Source organism: Chrysemys picta, chromosome 5 (genome assembly GCF_011386835.1).
Source record: "Chrysemys picta bellii isolate R12L10 chromosome 5, ASM1138683v2, whole genome shotgun sequence".
In the NCBI taxonomy this organism is placed as follows: Eukaryota; Metazoa; Chordata; order Testudines; family Emydidae; genus Chrysemys; species Chrysemys picta.
In genome coordinates this window covers 29,904,085-29,925,315 of record NC_088795.1, presented here as the reverse complement: position 1 = coordinate 29,925,315, position 21,231 = coordinate 29,904,085, and the positions used below count along the sequence as shown (strand labels likewise).

Sequence of the window (21,231 nt, the reverse complement as noted above, 5' to 3'; positions counted from 1 at the left end):
GAGGCTGAGGGAACTGGGCTTATTTAGTCTGCAGAAGAGTGAGGGGGGATTTGATAGCAGCCCCTGAAGGGGGGTTCCAAAGAGGATGGAGCTAGACTGTTCTCAGTGGTGGCAGATGACAGAACAAGAAGCAATGGTCTCAAGTTTGCAGTGGGGGAGGTCTAGGTTGGATATTAGGAAACACTATTTCACTAGGAGGATAGTGAAGCACTGGAATGGGTTAGCTAGGGAGGTGGTGGAATCTCCATCCTTAATGGTTTTAAGGCCCGGCTTGACAAAGCCCTGGCTGAAATGATTTAGTTGGTGTTGGTCCTGCTTTGAGCAGGGGTTGGACTAGATGACCTACTGAGGTCTTTTCCAACCCTAATCTTCTATGATTCTAAGACCCACTGGGCAGATACTTGGGAAAGAATTCTCTGCAGTAACTCAGAGCCCTCCTCATCTAAAAAGCAACAGAGAGTCCTGTGGCACCTTTAAGACCAACAGAAGTTACTTCTGTTAGTCTTAAAGGTGCCATAGGATCCTCTGTTGCTTTTTACAGATTCAGACTAACACGGCTACCCCTCTGACACTCCTCATCTAGTGTCCCTGCCATTGGGGATTTTTGCTACATTCAGTACCAGATGGGCCACATGCCATTGTAGGCAGTCCTGTCATACCATCCCCTAGATAAACTTATCACATTCAGGGTTGAAGCCAGTTAGGTTTTTTGCCCCCACTGCTCCTCTTGGAAAGCTGTTCCAGAACTTCATTCCTCTGGTTAGAAATTTTTAGCCTAAACTTGGTGATGAGGCTGTTTATATCCACTTGTTCTTGTGTCCACATTGGCGTTTAACTTAAATAACTCCTCTCCCTCCCTGGTATTTATCCCTCTGATGTATTTATAGAGAGCAATCATATCTCCCCTCATCCTTCTTTGAGTCTTCCTCATAAAGCTAGTTCTCCATTCCTCGGATTATCCTTGTAGCCCTTCTCTGCACCTGTTTCAGTTTGAATTCATCTTTCTTACACGGCACTACCGCCTACTCCTCTGGCAGCTTTTTTGTGTATGTGCCAGACCCAATCTGTTACGCAACCTCTGAGAATGTCTAGTGGATAAGGCCCCACAAGCTTGACGGGTGGGGGAACACTTAGCTTGAAGACCCCCTCCCAGGTTTAAGCATAAGACAGGACTTAGATGGGGGTACACATTAGGCGGCTGCTCACTGGCAGATTTTTAGGTGCCTATGGGGACTTCAGCAGTGAAACTTAGGCACCCAGGGATTTTAGGTGGCATGCCCTTCCAGCTTCACTGTGAACCACTGATAACTACTCTCTGGGAACGGGTTTTCAACCAGTTATGCACATACCTTATAGTAGCTCCATCTAGGTTGTATTTCTCCAACTTGCTTATGAGAAGGTCACGCGAGACAGTATCAAAAACCTTACTAAATATCACTGAATGCAACGGCCAAGAGGTGAAGGCTAATTATGTACAGTAAGAGAAGGCATGTACTTACACAAATATCATTGCAATTAGCAATTGAAGGCAAAGAAATGCAGACAATATACACATTACACAATAGTTTAATAGAAATTTGAGAATACAAATACAATCACCGAGCTAGTTCATGTGGTGGTGGCAGAAATGCCCTTCTCCTAAGATAATTGCTTTAACGGAAGCAGGTGTGCCCACTGCTTTGCCGCATTTTAGGTACTTCATGATCTCATTCTAAAGCTTATAAGCAAATAGTTGTAATCTTCATTTCCATTAGTGCCAAATCTCTGAGAAGCAACATGGGAAAACATTTTCCATTATCCAAGCATAGCTCTAAAGTGTTTTCTGCTGTCCCTCCCACACAAATCCATTTTGGCTTGCTTCAGGGGATTTGCCTTGTTGAGGTCTAGCAGGTCAGAGATAGATGCATAGTGAGATATGTTACTGGATGTGTGCCAGGTACTTTGACTGGTGAATTCACTCCTGATGTGGGAGGAGAGAATTAGTTATCTCAGGGACACTGATTAACGTTAAATTTAATAGTCCCATTTGGTTTTCACCAAGAAATTACAGGGATTTTATACTGAGGAGAAATTCTATATCTGTGGTGAGCTGGGGCTTTCACATGGAGACCAGTGCCTGTGCACATCTCTCCATCACACTCTTGTCTCATTATAGCATGGTTTCTGACTAGTGACTGCCCTAATTTCTCCTTGGTAGGCAGGATGGGCAGCATGCAGAAATGACAGGGTTAGCATTATTTTGCAAAGCTTTATCCCAGTAAGTTCAAGAGGGGATAAGACAGCAGAGAGCACCCACTCCCAATAACACACTCTTCAACCCCAAGCAACTCTCCATTGCTGCTGAGTCAGGACACTGCAGACTAGGAGAGAGGGGTTTCAGTGGAATTGGGGATAGTGGGAGAGCATGCCACATCTTCACCTAAGATGGCATTCCGCTTAGCTACTCTGCCAGTGGAAATCCAGGTTTAAGATAACAACATAGGTGCGTATTTGACTATTAAAAGCCTAGCACTTCCCTGGCCCCATCTTTCTGTTCCAGAGAAAATATGTGGTTATTTTTTGTGATTTTTAGCATTGGTGAAAAGTACTGTATTGACAACTATGGAGAATGAAGTCCACTATCAACCAAAGAGTTATAGCCTAGGCGACATTCATCCAATCTTCCTCATTTCATTTAGAACTGTAAAAGATATTTAGCAACAATGTCCACTCTGTCCTTGGCGCCTCTGCTGAGACAGCCAACAAGACTGCTTGGTTTAGAGGTTTATGGGTCATGGACAGCTGTCCACTAGACACAGAGCACCAACTTGCTTCACACCGATCACTGAGCAGAGAAGATGCTTTAAAATGGCTTATGGACCTGACTAGTGACTGCCCTAATTTTATCTATAGAATGTTGCTCTGAAGATGCCATACATAAGAGAGAGAAACTGAGCAGCTCTCATAAGGTAGCAACTTGCCATTTAGATGACCAGTTTTTCAAAGTGAAAAACTAGGGACTCCTTGAGTGGGGGAGATTTGGAAAGCTAGAGGGTTGGTAGCCGATCTCCCTTCCCCATTCCAGACTGAAAAAAGTGGGGCAAATATAACAAAAGGTAGTGTACCCAGAATGATATGCTGATCAGGATTCTTCTGAAATTGGGATAAAACCTTAGTTTTATTAAAACAGGCTGAGAAAATGGAATTGTCCCAAGCCACTTTTAACATGGGTAGATCCTGTCTATGCTATCCAAGGAAGCTCTGTTATGTCCTTTTTTTGGCAAATACCTTATTCAAAGGCAGCTCTCTAGAAAGGTGGAAACACCATTTCAAATTGCTGTGTAGAAAGAGACAAAGAAAACTGTGTATTCCTGTAGGTTGCCAAAGATCTCCTTTCATCAGGGAGAAGAGCTAAACATATCTTATTAAATTCTTTTTAAATTCAGGAAAATGTATATTGTAGAGAAGATAATGTAATCTGTGCAAAGGCCCTGTTTTTGTTATTCTATTTTGATGTTAACCTGAAGGATCAGTGACCCTGAGACCTGGTCTAAACTGGGGGAGGGGGGGGCAGGAGAGGGGGATCGATCTAAGTTATGCAACTTCAGCTACATGAATAACGTAGCTGAAGTCGACGTACTTAGATTGACTTACTGGGGTGTCTTCACCGTGGTGAGTCAACTGCTGCCACTCCCCTGCGCCTCTTATGGCAGTGAAGTACAGGAGTCGACGGGAGAGCACTCGGGGGTCGATTTATTGCATCTAGACTAGATGCGATAAATCGACCCCCGCTGGATCGATTGCTGCCCGCCGATTCGGCAGGTTGTGTAGACATACCCTGAGTGTTTCTTGCTTAATTTGAAATGAAGAAGAAAAGCTTGTTATAAATCAGATTAATAGAGAAACTGATTATCTAATGTACATGCTTAAAAGCAGTTAAAAACCACTAAACATTTTAGATCTTCCCCTGCCCAGATAAATTTGTTTGGTACACCACACACTTATAGAATCATAGAATATCAGGCTCAAGAGGTCATCTAGTCCAACTGTTATCACGTCCCTCATCAGTCTTCTCTTCTTCATACTAAACAAACCCAATTTTTCCAATCTTTCCTCATAAATCATGTCTTTTTCGACCTTTAATCATTTTTGTTACTCTTCTCTGTTCTTTCTCCAATTTATCCACATCTTTCCTGAAATGTGGCACCCAGAACAGGACACAGTACTCCACCTGAAGCCTAATCAGCACGGAGTAGAGCAGAAGAATTAGTTCTTGTGGCTTCCTTACAACACTCCTGCGAATACATCCCAAAATGATGTTTGCTTTTTTTGTCCGCAAACTTTATAAGTGTACTCTCTATGCCATTATCTAAATCACTAATGAATATATTGAACAGAACCGGACCCACAACTGATCCCTATGGGACCCCATTCGATATGCCCTTCCAGCTTGACTGTGAACCACTGATAACTACTCTCTGGGAATGGTTTTCCAACCAGTTATACACCCACCTTAGAGTAGTCCACCTATGTTGTGTTTCCCTTGTTTATTTATGAGAAACTCATGTGAGACAGTATCAAAAGTCTTACTAAAGTCAAGATATACCACATCTACTGTTTTCCTCTATCCACAAGACTTGTTATCCAGTCAAAGAAAGCTATTAGGTTGGTTTGACACAATTTGTTCTTGACAAATCCATACTTAACACTTTATTATCTTCTAGGTGTTTGTAAATTGACTGCTTAATTATTTGCTCCATTATTCTTCTGGATACTGAAGTTAAACTGACTGGTCTGTAATTCCTTGGACTGTCCTTATTTTCCTTTTTATAGATGGACACTATATTTGTCCTCTTCCAGTCCTCTGGAATCTGTTCGGTCTTCTGTGACTTTTTAAAGATAATCGCTAAGGAGGCCCAGATACCTCCTCAATCAGCTCCTTGAGTATTTTAGGACGTATTTCATCAGGCCCTGGTAACTTGAAAACATCTACCTTGTCTAAGCAATTTTTAACATGTTCTTTCCCTATTTAATCACATTATACCACCATATACACCTCTACCCCGATATAACGCGACCCGATCTAACATGAATTTGGATATAATGCAGTAAAGCAGTGGCTCCACGGGGGAGGGGCTGCGCGCTCCAGCGGATCAAAGCAAGTTTGATATAACGCGGTTTCACCTATAATGTGGTAAGATTTTTTGGCTCCCGAGGATGGCGTTATATCAGGGTAGAGGTGTATTAAGACAATTCAAACATTATATTGCAAAATCAACCAACCTGCCCAAATAACATTCAAGTTTATTAATTATTTAAGATACATTCTTCCAGCAAGCACTTTTTTTTTCAGTAGAAGGTTAACTTCATGTGATCACTGTCTTCTCTTACAAACTGTGGGTTCTCATATTACTGCTTTATACCCTGATCCTACAAAAGGATACACGTGGGCAGACCACTGTGTAGCACACATTAGCACAGTCTGGCTCTTTGTCTTTGTCTTGCCAGACCACAAATAGAGGTATACGAGTAACCTACTGCCTATGAGCAAACAGTCCTGGTCCCTAATCAGCAGCACTAGAGAGTTATGCTTTTCAGTTGTACTAAAGATTTTTATAAAAGGCTTCAGAAGTGATCCTTTCAATTACAGGTCAATAAGCCTAACTTCAGTACCAGGCAAATTGGTTGAAACTATAGTAAAGAATAGGATTATCAGACACAGAGATAAACATCATATGTTGGGGAAGACACACAACACAACTTTTGTCAAGAGGAATTATGCCTCATCAATCTATTTACATTCTCTGAGTGTGTCAATAAGCATGTGGACAAGGGTGATGCAGGGGATATAGTGTATTTGGACTTTCAGAAAGCCTTTGACAAGGTCCCTCACCAAAGGCTCTTAAGCAAACTAAGCAGTCATGGAATAAAAGAGAAAGTTCTCTTATGGATCAGTAACTGGTTAAAAATAAGAAACAAAGGGTAGGAATAAATGGTCAGTTTTCACAATGGAAAGTGGTAAATAGCGGGGTCCCCCTAGGATCTGTACTGGTCTACACTACGACTTTAATTCGGATTTATCAGCTTTAATTCGAATTTACCCTGTAACCGTCCTCACAACGACGCTATTTATTTCGATGTAAAGGGCCCTTTAAATCAATTTCTGTACTCCACCCCGAAGAGCGGAGTAGCGCCAAAATCGATTTTAACATTTCGAATTAGGGATAGTGTGGCCGCAATTCGATGGTATTGGCCTCCGGGAGCTATCCCACAGTGCATCATTGTGACCGCTCTGGACAGCAATCTAAACTCGGATGCACTGGCCAGGTAGACAGGAAAAGCCCCGCGAACATTTGAATTTCATTTTCTGTTTGCCCAGCGTGGAGAGCACAGGTAACCACAGATAGCTCATCAGCACAGGTAACCATGCAGGCTGATAATCGAAAAAGAGCACCAGCATGGACCGTGAGGGAGGTACTGGATCTGATCGCTGTATGGGGAGAGGATTCAGTGCTTGCAGAACTTCGTTCTAAAAGACGAAATGCAAAAACTTTTGAAAAAATCTCCAAGGGCATGATGGAGAGAGGCCACAATAGGGACTCTGAGCAGTGCCGCGTGAAAGTCAAGGAGCTCAGACAAGCGTATCAAAAAACAAAGGAGGCAAACGGTCGCTCCGGGTCAGAGCCGCGGACATGCCGCTTCTACGCCGAGCTGCATGCAATTCTAGGGGGGGCTGCCACCACTACCCCCACCTGTGATCGTGGATTCTGGGTCGGGGATAGTCTCATCAGCGACGCCTGAGGATTCTGCCGATGGGGGAGAGGAGGAGGAGGAGGATGAGGATGAGCTTGCAGAGAGCACACAGCACTCCGTTCTCCCCAACAGCCAGGATCTTTTTCTCACCCTGACTGAAGTACCCTCCCAAGCCTCCCAAGCCAGTACCCAAGACTCTGACCCCATGGAAGGGACCTCAGGTGAGTTTACCTTTTAAAATATAAAACTTGTTTTAAAAGCAAACGGTTTTTAATGATTACTTTGCCCTGAGAACTTGGGATGCATTCGCGGTCAGTTCAGCTACTGGAAAAGTCTGTTAACGTGTCTGGGGATGGAGCGGAAATCCTCCAGGGACATCTCCATGAAGCTCTCCTGGAGGTACTCCGAAAAACTTGCCAGAAGGTTTCTGGGCAGTGCATCCTTATTCCCTCCTCCATGGTAGGACACTTGACCACGCCATGCTTGCAGCAAGTAATCTGGTATCATTGCCTGACAAAGCCTGGCAGCGTATGGTCCCGGTGTTTGCTGGCATTCAAGCAACATCCGTTCTTTATCTTGTTGTGTAATCCTCAGGAGAGTGATATCACTCCTGGTAACCTGGTTGAAATACGGGAACTTAATTAAGGGGACAGAGGTGGCCGTTCCTACTGGGCTGTTTGCCTGTGGCGGAAAAGAAATCCTCCCCTGCAGTTAGCCAAGCGCAGATGGGAAATTGGCCCTGAGTTTTTCGCGTTTGGCTAGCAGGGAACTTCCCTGTTACCAGCCACGCGGTGGGGGGAGGGGTACCGTGATCATCCCAGAGAATTCATGGCGGGAGGGGGGCGGCGGGGGTGTGTGTGGTTAGTTTGGTGCCTGCAGGGATCTTCCCTGATACCAGCCACGCGGTGGGGGGGAGGGGTACAGCGATCATCCCAGAGAATTCATGGCGAGAGGGGGGGTGGTTAGTTTGTTTTCTGCTGCTGCTGCTGAATGTTAACAGAAAAACCGCAGCACTCTACAGGCTATGCTTGGTATGTGGGAAAGGAGGGCGCAGAAGCTGTAAAACAATGGCTTACCATGGCCGCATGCAAGCCGAATTCTGTTGCCCAGACCTGTGATCTCTAGCAGCAAAGCCACAGGCACTCAGCATTAAGAGGCAAAATGCGACCTTGCACAGAAATCACATGTGCTATGTAATGTGAATAGTGTTGGTCACCGTGAAAGAGTATAAGCATTGTTCTGCAAAATGTAGCTTTTTAAACAATTCTCTCTTTTTTCCCCTCCCTACAGCAGCTGCAAATTCCTCAAGCATCCCTCCTCCATCCCGAAGGTTATCACAGATAAGGCGTCGTAAGAAGAGAACGCGAGACGAGATGTTTTCTGAAATTATGGAATCCAGCCGTAGTGACAGAGCTCATCTGAATGAGTGGAAGGAAACAGTTTCAAAGTATAGGAAAGAAGCCAGTGAACGTGAGGACAGGAGGGACCAACGTGAGGACAGGAGGGACCAACGTGAGGAGAGGAGGGACCAACGTGAGGAGAGGAGAGACGCTCGAGATGAGAGGTGGCGGCAGGAAGACCAGAGGAGCAAGGATGCAACGCTGGGGCTGCTGTGTGAGCAAACAGATATGCTCCGGCGTCTGGTGGAGCTTCAGGAACGGCTGCTGGAAAACAGACTGCCGCTTCAGCCCCTGTTCCACCCTCCCCCCTCCCCATGTTCCGTATCCTCCTCACCCAGACGTGTAAGAACACGGGGGGGGGGGGCTCCGTACACCTTCCCATTCCACCCCAGTAGACAGCCCAAGCAAAAGGCTGTCATTTTTTTAACCTTTTCTTTGTGGCTTTTTCCTTCCCAGCAATCCTCCTCCCAAATACCACCCGGGTTCCCTCCCTCTTTTTCTAATCTATTAATAAAGAATAAATTATTTTTAAATGATAGTGACTTTATTTGGTTTGAAAGAAAGCTGGGGGAAGGGGGAGGGTGGGTTCCTTACAGAAAATGAGTCAATAAAGGGGGCGGGTTTTCATGAAGGAGAAACAAACAGATATTTCACACTGTAGCCTGGCCAGTCATGAAACTGGTTTTTAAAGCTTCTCTGATGCACAGCGCTTCCTGGTGTGCTCTTCTAATCGCCCTGGTGTCTGGCTGCGCGTAATCAGCAGCCAGGCGATTTGCCTCAGCCTCCCACCCCGCCATAAAGGTCTCCCCCTTACTTTCACAGAGATTGTGGAGCACACAGCAAGCAGAAATAACAATGGGGAGATTTCTTTGGCTGAGGTCAGAGCGAGTCAATAATGATCGCCAGCGACCTTTTAAACGGCCAAATGCACATTCTACCACCATTCTGCACTTGCTTAGCCTGTAGTTAAACAGCTCCTGACTCCTGTCCAGGCTGCCTGTGTACGGCTTCATGAGCCATGGCATTAAGGGGTAGGCGGGGTCCCCAAGAATAACTATTGGCATTTCAACATCCCCAACAGTTATTTTCTGGTCCGGAAAGTAAGTCCCTTGCTGCAGCCCTTTAAACAGAGTAGTGTTCCTGAAAACGCGAGCGTCATGAACCCTTCCCGCCCAGCCCGCGTTGATGTTAGTGAAACGTCCCTTGTGATCCACAAGTGCTTGCAGCACCATTGAAAAGTACCCCTTGCGGTTTATGTACTCGGTGACTTGGTGCTCCGGTGCCAAGATAGGGATATGGGTTCCGTCTATCGCCCCACCACAGTTAGGGAATCCCATTGCAGCAAAACCATCCACTATAGCCTGCACATTTCCCAGAGTCACTAACTTTCGTAGCAGCACCTGAGTGATTGCTTTGGCTACTTGCATCACAGCAGCCCCCACAGTAGATTTGCCCACTCCAAATTGATTCCCGACTGACCGGTAGCTGTCTGGCATTGCAAGCTTCCACAGGGCTATCGCCACGCGCTTCTCAACTGTGAGGGCTGCTCTCATCTTGGTATTCTGGCGTTTCAGGGCAGGGGACAGCAAGTCACAAAGTTCCATGAAAGTGCCCTTACGCATGCGAAAGTTCCGCAGCCACTGGGAATCGTCCCAGACCTGCAACACTATGCGGTCCCACCAGTCTGTGCTTGTTTCCCTTGCCCAGAATCGGCGTTCCATGGATAGAATCTGCCCCATTAACAACATGATCTCCAAAGCACCGGGGCCCGTGGTTTCACAGAATTCTGTATCCGTGTCCGTGTCCATGTCCATGTCAATGTCCTCATCATGCTTGTCGCTGCGCTGCCACCGCCGCTGCCTCCTCGCCTCGTTTTTCTGGTCCTGGCTGAGCATAAACTCCACGAGAACGCGCGAGGTGTTTACAATGTTCATGACTGCTGTCTTGAGCTGAGCGGGCTCCATGCTTGCCGTGGTATGGAGTCTGCAGTGTTCACCCACCCAGGAAAAAAGGCGCGAAAATGGTTGTCTGCCGTCCGTTGCTTTCATGCAGGGAGGGAGGAGGGAGGGAGGAGGTGAGGCTGTACCCAGAACCACCTGCGACGATGTTTTTTGTCCCATTAGGCACTGGGACCTTAACCCACAATCCCAATGGGCGCGGGAGACTGCGGGAACTATGGGATAGCTATGGGATAGCTACCCACAGTGCAACGGTGCAGAAATCGACGCTAGCCCCGGTACTTGGACGCACACCACCGAATAATGTGCTTAGTGTGGCCGCATACATTTCGACTTTATACAACCTGTTTTTCAAATCCGAATTATATAAATTCGGATTAATCCCGTAGTGTAGACATACCCTGAGTGTGTCAATAAGCATGTGGACAAGGGTGATGCAGGGGATATAGTGTATTTGGACTTTCAGAAAGCCTAGGAATAAATGGTCAGTTTTCACAATGGAAAGTGGTAAATAGCGGGGTCCCCCTAGGATCTGTACTGGGACATATGCTGTTCAACTTATTCATAAATGATCCGGAAAGCAAGGTAAACAGCGAGATGGCAAAGGTTTCAGACAATACTAAATTACTCAAAGTAGTAAGTCCAAAATGGTCTGCGAAGAGTTACAAAGGGATCTCACAAAATTGGGTGACTGGGAGACAAAATGGCAGATGAAATTCAATGTTGGTAAGTGCAAAGTAATGCACATTAGAAAAAATAGCCCCAATGATACATACAACATGATGGGGTCTAAATTAGCTGTTACCACTCAAGAAAGAGATCATGGAGTCATGGATAGTTCTCTGAAAAGATCTGCTCAGTGAGCAGCAGCAGTCTAAAAAGCTAATAGAATGTTAGGAACCATTAGGAAAGAGAGAAATAATAAAACTGAAAATATCATAATGCTGCCAAACAAATCCATGGCACCCACACCTTGACTACTGTGGAAGTCGAAAAGGTATACAGAAGGGCAACAAAAATGATAGGAGTATGGAACAGCTTCCATATGAGGGCAGATTAAAAAGACTGGGACTGTTCATCTTAGAAAAGAGACGACTAAGGGGGAGATATTATAGAGGTCAATAAAATCATGAATGTTGTGGAGAAAGTTAATAGGGAAGTGTTACTTGGCCCTTCACATAACACCAGAACAATATATCACCCAATGAAATTAATAGGCAGCAGGTTTAAAACAAACAAAAGGAAATATTTCTTCACACAACGCACAGTCAACCTATGGAACTCATTGCCAGGGAATGCTGTGAAGGCCAGGAGTACAACTGGGTTCAAAAAAAGAATTAGATAAGTTCATGGAGGACAGGTTAATCAATGGCTATTACTAAGGATTAGGTTAAGTCATGGCAATCATGGAAGTCAGGGATTCCATGAATTTCAGAGACTTGGGGGACATTTTCCCGCTTCAGCACTGGGATGGCAGGGGCGCCCAGAGCCACTGGCCTGCCGCTGGGGCAACCAGAGCTCTGAGCCACTGGGGCGCAGTGGGGGCACCCAGAAAGGTCAGCCATTGTGGGGGGTGCTAGACTCCTCACCCCCTGCAGTGAGTCCTGGGCTCTCTTCCCCTCCCACCCTGCAGGACTCAGGCTTCAGTCCTCCACTCTGCCCATTAGGCCCCCACCATTATATATTTATTTTTTTTAGTAAAAGTGACAGATAGGTTACAGGCTTCAATGCATTTTTGTTTATTGCCTGCGACCTGTCCATGACTTTTACTAAAAATAACTGTGACAAAATCTTAATCTTCGCTGTTAGCCAAGATGACAGGGATGCAGCCCCATGCTTTGGGTGCCCCTAAACCTCTGACTGCCCGAAGCTGGGACTGGACAACAGGGGATGGATCACTCAATAATTGCCCTGTTCTGTTCATTCCTTCTGAAGTACTTGACACCGGCCACTGTTGGAAGACACGATAATGGGCTAGATGGACCATTGTATAGTATTCTTATGTTTTTAATCCAGTGATATCGTCATACCTGCACCTGTGAGGATCCATTTGCGGGACGTGACCCTGAAAATCTATATGTGATTGTCAAAAAAAATTCTGACTTGGATATTAAAGTAGAATTTTATTCCAGCTAGGTCCTAAACTTCAAGATGTGAGGGAACAGTCTGTGTGGTTGGCTGGCTTTCCAGGAACCTGCCACGGTGACTGGAGATGCAGGGTTTTCAGCTCTCTTCTCTATCACTGTCTCAGGGTTGTCCCTCTGGACGTGGTTACTGGAACCAGCAAAAATCACTGGACAACACATTGGTGTCCAAATAATCCTCTTAAAATGTAAACACCTTTTTCTCTAACCCAAAGTATTGAGTTGACTAGTTCTCAACTTTCCTATGTAGAGAGAAGAACTTTTCTGTTGAAAAAAGAAGAACAGGAGGACTTGTGGCACCTTAGAGACTAACAAATTTATTAGAGCATAAGCTTTCGTGGACTACAGCCCACTTCTTCGGATGCATATGCATCCGAAGAAGTGGGCTGTAGTCCACGAAAGCTTATGCTCCGAAGAAGTGGGCTGTAGTCCACGAAAGCTTATGCTCTAATAAATTTGTTAGTCTCTAAGGTGCCACAAGTCCTCCTGTTCTTCTTTTTGCGGATACAGACTAACACGGCTGCTACTCTGAAACCTGTCATCTTTTCTGTTGAATTTTTCCTTGCAGCTGCATACTACTTGACAAGTTGTACTGACATCTATGCTCTGGTTTTCTCAAATTCTACTTCACATATTTTACTTCCCTCTGCTTTCTCTTTCTGACACTTAGCTCTGTCTTGCTTCTTTCTGCTCCATTTTAACTGTTGTCCTTCTGTCAACTTTGCTTTTTTGCAAACTTCTCTTTTCCTTTCTCTTCTCCTTTCTTTTCCTTTTTGGAGAGTTGGAAACCACATAGGAAAACATTATTCATATGTAAATTACAAAGATTATAACCGGACTTCGATTTTCTTTGGGAAGTTTTAGCAAATTATATTATATTTTTTTTATATCTAGAAATAGTTCAGCTCACTACATCTCTGGCTTGCTTTCCATGCTCCATACCAGGTACACACCAATTACAACTAATACCGCTAAAATCATATTAATTCTCAATTCACAGCATATGCTCTCAAAACAAAGCCTGTATTTTTTAGAGATAGGAAATAATAAGTTTCAACAACTCATGGGATTTATTTAACATACAGAAGCAAAAAAAAAAAACCAACATTTTGCACTAAAGTCCACAACCATTAATGGCAAATAACAGAGAGGGGAAAAACAGAAAATATTCTAGGTACTTCAAGGTACCAAGAAGGCCTGGAGAGCTTGTTTAGGGGCATAAATACACCCCACATGCTGCAATAGGATCACACACTAGAAGAACCGCAGTAGTATATGTTTCTCCTTTTTTAGAAAAGCAGTAAAGTGCGCTGCAGAATGCATTGTCCCCAGGATATTGCCCCAGTCCCTTTCCCTGGCACTCTTCTGCAAACTCTTGGAAAGGGACTTATCTCCTATTAAATTCACTGATTTTAATGCAAGTTGGAGTAGGCTCTCTGGACAGGATTTTGCCCATAATATTTTACTGTTCCTAGGATTTTTCTTGGTTAGATAGCTGCAAGATGATTCTGAATAATACTGAAAAATATCTCACAGGAGACTTTATTTTTCCTTGATGCATGCAGTCTCCCATACATACATATTCAGAAATGTATAGGAATTAAAAGTAAAACAACAAACCCTTCCAGTACTACATTAGATTTTAATCCAGTACCTGCACTCTTGTCTAAATACCACCAGAGAGCCAGTCCTGTGAGGTACTGAGTGTCTACTCCTCCCACTGAAGTCAGTGGCACTGGAAAACATTTATGACCTCATAGGTGACACTGCATCTCACAGTAGTTGCATATTAAAACAAGCTTCTCATTTCACTTCTCCTTGAATGGTTAGCCAATTAGAAAGATAAAAAGAAAGGTAACATCTTGAGACTATCAGTTCTACTACTTTTTTGTTCTTTTTAGTCATATATTTTATTAATTCATTGCTATCGTTACAAGATTTTATAACAGTGTATCCAAAGTAGGTCCTCAAGTGGCACTTGTGAAATCCCATTGGTTTTAATGAACTTGCACAGTTATAACTGGAACTTAAATAATTCTGTTCATGAGGCATAACAAGAAATAGAATCCACTCACATTCAGTTGAGTTAGATCAGCAGGGATAACAGAAACAGTAAAATTTATGTTTTCTCCTATCACTAAATTCAACAGTTACGACTCTTAATGTACAGGGGTAGAGTAAGAAAGCGACATGTTTACAGTCATTTTCAGAAAAGAACCCCACTTTAATAATAGTTTTTAAAAGCCTCAGTTTTGCCTAATAAAAATACTAATGTCTGAATTGTTTGTAGACAAGGTAGAATAATAAATTCATAGGCCACTATTTTCACATCTGAGTACCATGAGTAAGGTTTGTACATCCATATTATGGCCTCTAAACATTTAGAGGCCTAAATATGGCTTTAGAAACCTAAATTATCTAATTCTGGATTATTAAATGTACAGTAATGTCCCTTCTAGAACGGTGTGAAACTCTGCTTTGTGTCTTTGCCTTGACAATTTTCAGAGGCAAAACATAGAGCTTATTCTTGTGAGAATGTGAATTTGGGGAACTTAAATTTCATAAATTTAATCTGTGATAATTATAATATTATAATAATTATGGGGGGGGGGACTGTAAAATTCTATTTAAAAAAATCATCTCGAATATTCTCTACAGTCGCTCCTTGGCTCCTGGAAAAAATGATCAGTCTTGTACAAAAAGAGCTGAAAAAATCAGGAGTCAATTCATCAATGTTTTGATTTGTGAAATTAGACTTTGGACCATTTTTCACTATTGTGTATTAGATGTACAGTTCTTGTCCTCATATTTAGTATTTAAAGGGACTCATAGTTTCTTATCACCTTTTTCTATCTGAAAGACAAATCGTAACTTAAATTCAAACATCATACCAACTTCCTGCTCATATCAAAGTTTCTCTAATCAATGGTTGTCTAAAGGCTCTATGTTTCAAACATTATGAATGTGCAGGTCACAAGTCCATAGTAAGGTTGAGTACAGTTCTACTTCCGGGGGGCATGTGATCTAGAGTATGATTTAGGTAGGGCTCCTGTGTGAGATTCATGATAAGGATTATATATATGGTTCACCATGATCAAGGGCCTTCTGGCATGTGGGAGTACAAAATGTATGATATATACAATATATCTGAAAAGCTAAAATATAGGAATATGGAATGCCATTTTAATGAATTATAACACCTTCTTAGATGTGAAAAATAGGCAAAGAGCCTGTCAATGAAATAGAGCTGTTTTAAGCTCTTGTAGAAGACTAGGTGACAATAATTGGGCAGGACAAGAAAATTAAAAATAAATTGACCTGAAAGTTTTGTGTTAGCAGGAAAGGTTCGGTTTCTAAATTGACAAATGTAAAAGCAACCTCAAAAGCTTCTGCAGAAAATATTTTTTCTCCCATTCAATCATTACAGACTAGGTTTGATGCATTCAAGTCCAAATTAGATTTGGCCTCTTCTAAAATGGTTAAACTTGAACAGTGAACAGAATCTCTTGGGGGAAGAAAACCTTTGGAAGCTTTTGATAAGATTACCGAATTACAAACACAGAATGCTAGTATGAAATCTTTAAGTGGAATTTTGATTAAAGATAGTGGGCCAGATCCTGATTTAGCATGAAATCAGCATTCTGCAATTGACTTCAATGAAGCTATAATGATTTACAGCAGCTGGGAAACTGATCCAGTGCTTCTGTATGCAGGAAACTTGAAGCTATGGGAAATTTTCTGAAAGACTATAATAGAATTATTGGAATCCCTGAAAATACGGGTGGTATTGAGCTTTTTGCATTTTTTTATTGGATTTGCTAGATTTGAAATCCCATTCCAAGCTAGATTTATTTGTTGTGTATTCTAATTAAATCTTTATTAAATTCTACAGTATCTAACCCTACTTTTTGTGCTAGAAATTTTATTTTAACTTTCAGATCAATATAAGAGTGTGAATGAGATACAAATTGGGTTTGGATATTAAAATGTAATATTGTGATACCCTCCCCAAGTTCCTGGCCTGCCCTCCCCAAAATGTAGTTCTCTAGCTGCAGGTAAAGCCATTTAGGCTTATAAAAATATGGTTTCGGTTCATTTGGTGTTGCTTAGGTACATAACAAACATCCACTGAAGTAAATGGGAGTCTTCCCATTGACTTCAATGAGCTTTGGATCAAACTTTAAATCAATAGGGTACCATACTTCAGTTCTGTTTTTAGCAGAACTCGGATGGACTAAAGATAGTGTGACAGATCCAGACCAGTGGTACAGGAGTCTGGTAGAAGGCAAATATACTGGTCACTGGATGAGTAGTTTTCTGTTCCCTGAGTCACCAGAGCAGGTGCTGCACTAGAGTAATCAGGAACCTGCTAGAACCAGTTAAGGCAGGCAGGCTAATTAGGACACCTGGAGCCAATTAAGAAGAAGCTGCTAGAATCAATTAAGGCAGGCTAATCAGGGCATCTGGGTTTTAAAAGGAACTCACTTCAGTTTGTGGTGAGAGTGTGAGGAGCTGGGAGCAAGAGGTGCAAGGAGCTGAGAGTGAGAGGGTGTGGTGCTGCTGCAGGACTGAGGAGCACAAGTGTTATCAGACACCAGGGGGAAGGGCCTGTGGTGAGAATAAGGAAGGTGTTTGGAGGAGGCCATGGGGAAGTAGCCCAGGGAGTTGTAGCTGTCATGCAGCTGTTACAGAAGGCACTATAGACAGCTGCAGTCCACAGGGCCCTGGGCTGGAACCCGGAGTAGAGGGCAGGCCCCGGTTCCTCCCAAACCTCCCAATTGACCTGGACTGTGGGCTCTTCCAGAGGGGAGGGTCTCTGGGCTGTTCCCCAACCCACATGGTGAATCTCTGAGGCAAGAAAATCTGCCAATAAGTGCAGGACCCACCAAGAGAGAGGAGGAACTTTGTCACAATAGATTTAAAAAAAATTATGTTCAAGTTAACTGCACAGTTGAATAAAAAGTTAAAGCTCTGATTCAACTAAGTATATGTTCAAGCACTTGGCTAAACTGGACCCTACATAAGGATGAAAGTGTTCTGGAGAGTTCTATACTACTTGATTATGATTAACTGATTGGGCTTCTTTCCATGTGCATGCACATACACATACACTCCTGACTGATGTTGTATGTGCCTCGGCCACAGAAGAGGATCTGGCCCTGGCTGTTTGGACATTACTGAAAACAATGTTAAAGCCTCGGGGGGTGGAAACCCTAACACATTGGCTCTGTTCCTACAAATAACACCATCAGGAGTTACTTCTGGTAATTACACCAAATTGCACTGTAGGTCAGGTAAATTTAAATATGTCTGTAGAGACTGATTAATAGTTAGTACAGTATTTACCAGTTTTAGCACAATTATACATTTTAAAAGGAAAGAAACAGAACAAGAAGTCAGTATCTGACAGTTCTACTGTATGTATGATTTGTTAACTTAACATGTAGTTTCTGTCACTCAAGCATATTATGACTTGTTTAACAAGTGAACAACTGTGACTGATCTTTGAATTAATACAAACCTCAGTACAATCTTCAAGATGCCACATTTTGTATGGGCTGATAGGAGTGTATTTGTTTGCTTTTACTGCTCAGTATTGCCTTAGTGTTCAACTAATTGTACTCTTTTTAGGCTTCTATTTTTAAGGAAGAAACTAATGTTATTTAAAGGTTGGGTCTTTTGACTTCAGTCCTCAAATAGTTTTCAGCTATTCTTGTTGAACTTGTTCTAGGCATACAATCGTATTTTTTCATCCTTCAACTAACCAAGTGTAAAATGTTTAATGGGTAAATCAAAACAATAATAAGCATAGATGATATGAAAACATGATTTATATATATTTCAATTCTATAAAATTTAAGTCCATTGATTTATTTTCTATTCAGCAAAATCTTTAAAAGGTTTGAACATTGACAAAGACATTACCACTTTAATATTTTAAATGTTGTTAGGGATGTGATCTATATCCTATAAGAACTCTATCTGTTAACAAATACTAATATTTTTCAAACATTTACCTTTGACTAACTAGCAATCAACTTGAGTACTATTACTATTCAATTCAGCAGCTAACCTTCCTCCATTCCATGGAGCACTCAAACTGAATGCTGTGATATACTGATATTCAGTATTATTTCTGTGGAATTAAACATACAGGTATCCAGCAAGTGGAGCTATCATTACTTATTATTTGTGCATACCATGGTGTTTGCTCTGTACTATACAAAGAAGTTCATACAGTCCCTGTACCAAGGAACTTAAGGCAATTAACCATAGGCATAAAGTAACATGCATAAGTGTTTGCAGGATCAGGGATGTAAACAGATACAAAGAACTTTGGGGGGAGGGAGGGGCTCAGTGTTTTCTGCTCTGTCTTTGTTTGGGTATAAGAGATCGTTAGTGTTCTTGGCTAATGTTAATATTGGTTTGTTTTTTGTTTGCTAGATAGTGTTTACTTCCTCCAAAATTATGAGAAACTGGTTTTGTTTAATAGAATCAGTTCAAGAAAATTTCTCTCTCTTTGTGGAGCCATTTGATCAGATCCTTTGGGTGCAAGAGCAAAGACTCAATATGCAAAGACCTTCTTTTTCTCTCTTTTCACATCCCTCCCCAAACTCCTATGCTATATTTGGAAGTGGTGGAGCCAGTTCCATGAAAGACAAAGGGAATAATAATAGTAAATATGTCCAGGAACTAATGAGTGAGCTGGGGATAGAGTGGCTAGAGTTTTTTCTGATTAAACCGAAGGAAGTTGGGAAGCTGTGAATCAATCCAGACAGTCTTGTGATAAAGAGAAAACATCCCGATTCCTCAGTAGAAGCAATTTATTGTCACCACAGGATTCTCAATCAGTACAAAGTAGCTTATGTATCAAAACATTCAGCACTGAGGTGTAAGCAGTAAATTTCATACTATCGTCAATCTGGATCTGCAGATTTGGTACAATTGTTTAAGTAAGAAAAAAAGTTAGATTCCACAGTCCCTAACCCCTTTTCTTTGTGAGCATTCACACAATGTCCCCCCACCAGTACACTGAATATGTTAAACGCTACTGAGTAAGTGTTTAAAATATTGACAGATCATCAGTGAGCTGAGTTTTTGTGAAGTTTTCTTGGTTTGTTTTCTTTATTTTTAAAGTACCATTTACCAACAACAAATTTCAAGTATTAACGTCTGGGTCTTTATTTGCTACAAACTAAACGGCTCAGCTGTAGCATTAAGCTACACACCACAGCAGACAGCAGCATGAAGACACAAACACCCAGTTAGAGACCCCAGAGGCAGTAGTCCTGAGGCAAATACACTCCTTCCATGAGCCCGGCCTACAGGTGATTAGCTGCTGCATCACCACTGGAGAAGCACAATGTAGCTCCCTCAAAGAGCCACCTCCACTGTAGCCTCATGCCTTCACATCGGCATGTTGTAGGCACTCCCTAAGGGACACAATCATGGCCACTGTGTCAGGATGCTGCACAGAAATTCAAGGAGTGGTAAGACCCCCTGAATGATTTTTACAACATATGTTTGTACTCTAATTATTATCTGTAGGAATTATGGTCTCTTGATTAAGACACTGCACTGGAATTCTGGGTCCTCTTCCTAGCTGTCGAGTGCTTCCTGTGTGATCTTGGACAAATTATTTAGGTAAGGATGTCATTTCTTTTTTTAAACCAGCACAGTCATAGTTTTTCACATGGTGTTATAGTATCCTGATAACTATTTTTTCACGATGCCTGAAATGTTCCAATTTTTCATTTCACCAATTAAAAAGTTTGGTTTTTTTATACTTACATAATGTTTGTTCAAGACAATTTGTTACAGTGGTATAAGTTGTTTTGTGCACCAGTGTTTCACTCTCATTACGCAGCAAGCACACATTTCATGCCTACATGAACATTAACACATTTTCAGCATTTCAAAATGTGGAAGTGTTAGGGGCTCTCCTGAGTCCCCACCAGATCCTACTTCAAGTTGTTTATAATGTCCCCCTCCAAGTTCATAGCATATGAGGGGTTTCTAAGCAAAACAAACTAAACAAAGGTCCTTTTCTTTCTCTTTCCATTATAAGAGATGGGAATCTAAATGAAAGAAAAGAAAGGCAAAGATAGCAGTCTTTCAGGAGTCAGCCCTTTGGACTTGTGCCCTAACTTTTTTATTTATTTAAAATAAAAGGTCAACTCAACTTGGAATCGAAAGTGGCCACTTATTGTCCCTCCTCCCCGCCCCCCCCTTTTTTTTTATCCACTTCGGACTCTGATTTTTAGAAGGATCCACAACTCCATTTGAAGTCAATAGGGGCAATGGTTGGTTAGCACGTCTGAAGATTGGGCCCAGGGTATCCAAGGCTAGGCACACAGTCACACAGAACAAGTCAACACTTGAAAAAATTTGGCCTTAATCTCTGGACCAGATTTTCAAAAGAGCTCAGCAGCTATGGTGTACTGAGCATTTTTGAAAGTCTGTCCACTTCATTTAAGTACCTATTCAGTTTCTTTCTGTTTGTGAGGTGCAGACATACTATTATTAAGAGCGTGTTAAAAAGCAAATAACTGTTTAATAGGCTTTATTTTTTAAACTATATTAAAGATTAAAACATACCATGTAAGAGAATTCAAATTACTGCTTACTTTAGTATTAGTGCTATGAATCCATACTTGTATTGAATGCTAATATTATATGTAATTATTGAATGACGAAAGTAGTACAGTTATTGTGAACTTACCTTTCACATAGATTATATTCAGCAGATAACTATGTAATAGTTCCTACGGATGCTCTGAGTTATTTTATCATGAAAGTTATTTCTTAGCACTGCTAAAATACAGTTTATACAATTTGGTTCTTTGATGGTATTCATTACGTGGCTAAACATAAGAAGTCAGTATTTGGTGTTTGGCCATATAATGAAAATGACTATTCATCACACTCCAACTTTTAATAAGGAGAGAATCAAAGTCACAAATTCCCGCTATTAATAAGTACTTGTATAAAGTTTCA

The 21,231-nt window shown here is 42.1% G+C and overlaps 1 protein-coding gene across 3 annotated transcripts in view; it reads right to left on the bottom strand.

Moving 5' to 3' along the window:
• The window catches only part of BANK1 (B cell scaffold protein with ankyrin repeats 1), a 287,338-nt gene that overhangs the window by 258,446 nt on the left and 7,661 nt on the right, over positions 1 to 21,231 (bottom strand). The gene's annotated exons all lie outside the window — the stretch shown is intronic.